Source organism: Halichoeres trimaculatus, unplaced genomic scaffold, assembly GCF_033239565.1.
Source record: "Halichoeres trimaculatus isolate MK-OKI-2021-1 unplaced genomic scaffold, fHalTri1.1 fHalTri1_scaffold_5, whole genome shotgun sequence".
Lineage (NCBI taxonomy): Eukaryota > Metazoa > Chordata > Actinopteri > Labriformes > Labridae > Halichoeres > Halichoeres trimaculatus.
Genome location: NW_027437183.1, coordinates 38,646,562 through 38,653,394, shown reverse-complemented (window position 1 = coordinate 38,653,394; position 6,833 = coordinate 38,646,562).

The window sequence follows — 6,833 nt, the reverse complement described above, 5'->3', positions numbered from 1 at the left end:
AAGTTTGTCGTGCAGTTGGACTTTAAAGCTTGTGAACCGTTTTTGAACATCTATGCCTCTATATCGTGGTACCGTGGTCATGGACATTGCTTGAATTCCATGAATTCTGATTCTGAGTGCAGTATCTCAGCTGTAAATGTGAATGTTTGTGTGTGTGTGTGTGTGTGTGTGTGTGTGTCTGTGTGTCTGTGTGTCTGCGGTGACGGGGGGGTGGGGGGGATGTCTGTCTTACTTTGTGATGCTAGCTGCTGTGTTTATTTGCATGTTGGATTTGTGGGAGACACCCTTATTTGGCTGGTTGCCCAGGAAACAGATGGCAGTCAAGCTGATTTTCTCAAACTGATAGTTGACTTATTTGACCAGTCTCCATCAGTCTTTCTGAGTATTATTCTTGGTGTATGGACTTATTGCAATTTAAACACTGTGCACCCAGATGGGTATCGTAATTGATGAAGAAGAATAATCTGTGCAATCCTATTTCCTGGCCAACAAGGGGGATTCAAAGAAATATTTCCACTGCAGTGTCTTCACAAAGAACCTACCTTTTCTCCGTATCACGTTTTTTTATTTTATTTTATTTTATTTGTTTATTTGACAGGGACGATACATACCACATTGCCACAATGGGAAAATGTGAACATATATATAAGACGTCTAGCTTTAGCTAATTTGCAGTCCTTGTCCCTGGTCAGGATTTACAGTACAATGAGTTATGCAAAATACAGATACAATTGTATGAATGGAGTAATACAGTCAATAAAGTAAATAAATACCATAAATAAATAGACACAGTTGTAGTGAATTAGAGCTAAAACACAGGTTACATTTAACATCAAAGATTATTAAAATAGTTTACAGTTAGTTACTTGTGAGAAATTAGTGTTCGCATTTCTGCTGCTGTTTAAGCCACTGTTTAACTTCTGCACTGAACTTTTGAAGTTCTGTTTGAGATTTAATTTCAGATGGTAAGGTATTCCACAGGTGTATGTCTTGCAGTGAGAGCGATGACTGCCCAAATGTTGTCCTGCACCTTTGGATTTTACAGTTTTGATGTGTTCTGTTCCTTGTTATTGTCCTACAGCTGTCTATCTTTGTAAAGTTCTGGGACATCACTTGTGGAGCCAGACCATTTAGGCACTTGAAAACAACTTTCAGAAAAGATAATTTTATAAAGTTAGAAAAGGTCAACAAATTTTATTTCTCAATAACTTTGCAGTGGTGCCATTTTTGTGGCTTCTGATCTAAGGTTTACAAAGCTTTTTTATAAAGTAAAATAAAGGTTTTGTAGTTGAGTCTGTGGCCTGGCCCCAGGCAGTGATGCAACAGGACAACTGTGAAAGGACCATTGCATGCAGATATAAATGAGCTGCCTTAAAGGAAAGACATGACCTAATAAGTCTAAAGCAGTTCAGACTGGTTTTCACAGTTTTAGATAACTTCTTTATATGTAAATCAAACTTAAGTTGAGAATCTAAAGTTACTCCTAAATATTTAAAGTCATTTACCACATCTTTTTCTTTCGCATCAATAGTGATGTGAAATTTATCTAGAACTTTCTTTCTTATTGAAAAGCACATTGATACTGTTTTTTCGTAATTAAGTGTTAGGTGGTTCCTTTGTAACCACTCTGAAACACTAACCATCTGCCTGCTTAAGATCTCTGAAGCTTTATGGAGGTTCTTTGCTGAGACAGAAAACACTGTTGCTTCTCTTTAGCTCAGCAGACGCATTCCTAACAGCTGAAAGTGGAAGCATCCTCGTACCCTAAAAGTCAGGACAGGACAGGTTACAAAACCTGAAGCTAAGTAAGATCTTCTAGAGTAACAAGCAGGTGTGTCATTTTGAAACCTGTAAACCAACAGGAATAGATACCACTTTAACTGAAATATATACATTAGGAATGTGCATTTTAAGCGAAAGAACAATTTGATATCTGTTCATAACTATTTGAAAATTATTCGAAGATTGTCCTTGCAGGTCCTTTGCCTTTCAGAGTTTGCACTGCACCTCATTTTCATTTATTTTTTTGAAGGCTTTCCCCACACTTCCCAATCCCTTTTTGAGCGCCTCCTTCTTCTTGATTTGGCTATAAATCCTCCAGCCTGTTCACTCCTGGTCTGGCTCCATTCATTACGTCACTTTGTTTCCGGAGTCAAGTTAAAAATAATCTGGTTTGGACACAGATTATTTTATTTTATTTTGAAAGTCATTGGGCATTTTAGATGATTTCCGTGCATGACTTCCTGTCCCACTCGACCTGCTTTTTGTGAAATTGACACATAACAGCTCCAGCATCCTGCATAAAACTGCGACCTGCCACAGACAGGACAAAGCCATCGTCATTTGAACAATTTGATTTTTTTTAACGTTAATGATTATTTCAATATTCTAAAATCATTGCCCATCCCTGACACACACATATACTACATTTCCAATTTTAAGGTTAAGTGATGCTCAGGGTGTGTCACATATAGGAAAAAGAACCTTCCTTCAGCATTTTTTTGATGCTTGTTATGCCATGTTGGTTAACAGGGAAAAGATCTGTCTCTTTCTGAAACTTTGTGAAGACACTGAGTGAGACTACCTGTGACTGCAGCCTGTTGGCTTCAGATGGTGTGAAGGCTGAAGGATGTTGATGTTATTGTAATATTTTCCTACTTAAGGCTTTCCTTGCCGCTTTGAACTGACCTACTTTTTGCAAAAAATTGAAGTGCCTGTACCTTTTTTCTGTTTCATGAGCCCACTTCTTTGTGGATGTGCTTTGATGTGAGTTTCAGCCTATGGAAATGTGAAACTTTGGGCAATGTTTGTTTAATTTGTGTCTGTCATCATTGGTCTGATATGAAGCCCCTTTATGAAATGTAAGGTGTCGAACGCTAAGTGACGAAGAATGTTTCCCTTTGAATTCAAACCAGTGAATGTTACAGCTTTTATTTTGGAGTTTTAGTAAGAAACAAGGTCAGAACAATTATGAGCACTCAGCCTAACACACCAAGCATGTTTTCAAACCTCAATGAAAGCTGCGATGTTTCTGTGGGAAAAATACATGAATAAGACTTATTTCAATGATTTATCATCAATATAACCATATGGGTGAGTGGTTTTGTTAAACACCGTAATGAGGTGTCTAAGTTTAATGAGATATGTGCTGCTGTGATGAGCACATCTCAATAATATACATTAAAAGAAGACACAAGCTCTAAGTGGAGAGCAGGGGGGGTATTCCACGAAGCTGGCTTAGATCAAAGCCTGGCTTATTTCAGTTAGCCTCACTAACTTTTGTGAGAGTTGAGTTCCACAAACAAGGCCTAGGGCTAGCGTGGCTTGGTAACCATGGTAAATTAGCCAGTGCGACCAGCCTGGTCCCGGTCAGGCTAAACGTCAGGCTTACCTTAGCTGCGTCTCAGAGAAGGTCCAACAGGCTTCTGAAAGACGCCTTGTAAACTGCAGGTGTCACGCTGAATTAATCTAGGACTGCAATAAATGATGGTTAGAGAGCAGGACGCAGACGCACAGTGATCCGTATTTCTTCTTTCGGCGTGGGTTCGATCCCACCAGGGGTAACTATTGGAAAATACCTGATTTTCTTTCTTCTGTCACCCTCAAAGTACAGTCAACATATAACAGAATAAAGGCACAAATTGTCTTATAATATAAAAGGTGACAACAGCCACAATATAAATACTAACCTTTTGCCAGCAGTCCATTTTGATTATGATGATAAAGTAAAGGTGATTCCAAATGGTGAGATAACTTTGTGTCCTCCACCTTATTTAAATATAGGGCAGTGTATCACTATCATCCCTATAAGAAAAATGACATCTCATCTTTACATGTTATTTTCTACAGTTTTAGTCAGTGTTTGATGAAACATTGCGACATGAAGTGTGTGTGTGTATGTATATATATATATATATATATATATATATATATATATATATATATATATATATATATATATATATATATATATATATATATATATATATATATATATATATATATATATATATATATATATATAAATAAGTGCTGTCAGGCAATTTAAAAAAATAATCTAATTAATTACAGGATTTGTAATTAATTAATCTAATTAATCACATTTTAATCTCATATCTGCTTAAGGTCCCAAAATAAAGAATTTGAATTCCAAGACATTAAAATTACATTAAAAGACATTAAAAAAAGAAAAATAAACTCAATTTTCACTGCAATATGAACTTCTATACTTCTAGGAGGACAGGAGAACCAGGGCTAAAGGCTAAAAACTGTGAGGAACTATGTACAAAACACTTAATTCAAGTCTTGGATCAAAGAAAAGTGAAGTATTCTCAGTTTAACATGCTCTGAACACACAAACTGTTGCTCATTGGTGCAGAGCAGTCCCAAGCTGAAATGACACCAGGAAGATGGAAGGAAATTTTCAAAGAATTCTTTAGATTTAAATACAAGACATTTATCGATCATTCAGGGCTTGTTGGATGCAGTAGAGAGTGTAAAATGACCTGTTTTTTTTACAGAATTGAGCTAGAGCAAACGGTTGATTTTCTGTAGATTTTCAAAAAGGACGTGTGAATAAACGAGATGTGGACGGCAGTCCCCTTAACAGCGCTCTCTCCTCCCCCCGGTTCAAAGCATGTTGCTGACGTGATACATTCAGGGACCGTCGGAAATTTGAAAATCTGACAAGAACACCACTTTTTATAAGTAGGACAAACAGTTTGTAAATGTTAAACATTAGAAAATAAGTGCGTCTTTGAACGCCTCGCGGGTTTGGGATCAAGATGAATCTACGTTAATTTTTATATATATATATATATATATATATATATATATATATATATATATATATATATATATATATATATATATATATATATATATATATATATATATATATACACACACACACACACACATAAGTATGATATACACTTGAACCAGTGGCATCTCTGGGTTTATTAATTGCCACAGTTGTTACCCTTTTATGTGATTTTCACCTTGTAGTCGTCATACAAGGAGTTTTTTCTCCGCTGAGGGAAAATGTCCTCGCCCTTGCTTTTGACATGATTTCGTCATTTAGACAATCGACACGTCTGGGCTTTTTATCTACCGTGGATGCGCGCTTAGCCGCAGCTTGGATCAGTCTGGCTTGAATAAGCGTCTCTGTAAATCAGCTGAGCCTCGTTAGTGGAAAGAGTTGCAGCTAAGATTAGAGTGGCCGCTTATTCAAGCCACGCTTACCGGCGATAGCCCGACCTTTTTTAACCAGATTCATGGAATACCCCCCTAGTCTTGGTTGTTGGGCTGGTGTGAACGGTTTCAGTCTGACCTCAGCTTCAGTTCCTGGAGTCAGCTTCCTTTTTCTTACTAAAGAAACAGATCTGTTCTGCCCTCTTTTACATTTTATGTGTGAACTTTTTTGCACATTTTGTACATTACAATTTGCATGTAAGACTGCAGCCTCAAAGAAAAGAAGCAGCCCGTTCATCTGATTCATGCTCAGCGCAGTAGCACTGTGTGGACGTTTTTGCTATTTCTTTGTCGGGGTTACCTAACGTGTGCAGTAGATCCAGAGCTGGTGCATAAAAAGGGCTTTCTATTTCACTGCATCTAGGAAATGTCAAATAAAAGTATACACACACACACACACAAACACACACACACACACACACACTCACTCACACACACACACACACACACACACACACACACACACACACACACACACACACACACACACACACACACACTCACACACACACACACACACACACACACACACACACACACACACACACGTCTGTTTCCTGCCCGCTGTAGCTCCATCTGTTGTATGGATCTGACGAAAAACTTCTCCAGACTCCAGCTGGAGAAAGAAAATCACATTGAGCCGGTTGATGTTTTGCTGTATCAGCGATGTAGACTAGTAGGAAATGCCACACTGCCTCACTGTTATTGCAACAGAATAAACAATATGTCAAGTTGATGTATGTATTTGAACCTGTCCAACTGAAGCAGCATGCCTGCTGTTGATCTACATATCTCTCTCTTTCTCTCTGTACAGACTCCTCTAAAGCCCACGTTGAGATTAAGATGAAAAGCTTTCATCTGTAGCAATGACATCAAACTGCAATCTACTCTCTCTTTCTCTCTGCTACTTGGTGTGGATAGTGACCTGTGTGTTAATGTACTCTTTGTACTACAGGAAATTTGTTTCATATTTGTATTAAGTTCTGTTTTATTAAAAGTTTGACGATGCCCTCTATGCAAAGCTGTGAACTGAGTCTTATTACTTCAACCCCTAATGGTGCGGCCACACCAAACGCGAATTTGCAGCGCGATTACATACAAAGTCAATGCAAAGACGCGTTAAGCCGCCGATTCACCTCGGGCGGCGCGTTTGGGCAATTTGCTCGAGTTCAAAATATTGAACTTTTGACGCGAATTCGCGTGAAGGCTTGCCATGGCCGCCAATCAGCGATGACGTTCCCCCAGACGTTATTGTTTCGATGACGTTGGGGGGCAACCGCCGCCTGCTCCGGCTCCAACTCCACCGGAGGATGGAGGAGAAAAAAATTTGTGCGGTGTGTCATCATCCAGAGTTATACGATGCGACGTGTGTACTCTACAGAGACCGGAAAAACAGGAGCAGGCTTGGTTGAAAGTCTCTGAGGAGACAGGTTTTGAAGGTAAGTTCTGTAAACATTCGTTCCCAGCTGGATTTGCCTGCACGGGCTATCACTGAGTCCGACTGTGTTTTCCTCAGCGGAGTTTTGAGCCTGATTGAGAGGAGGAAAGAGCGGGGCAGGGGCAGAGCCAGGGAAAAGATG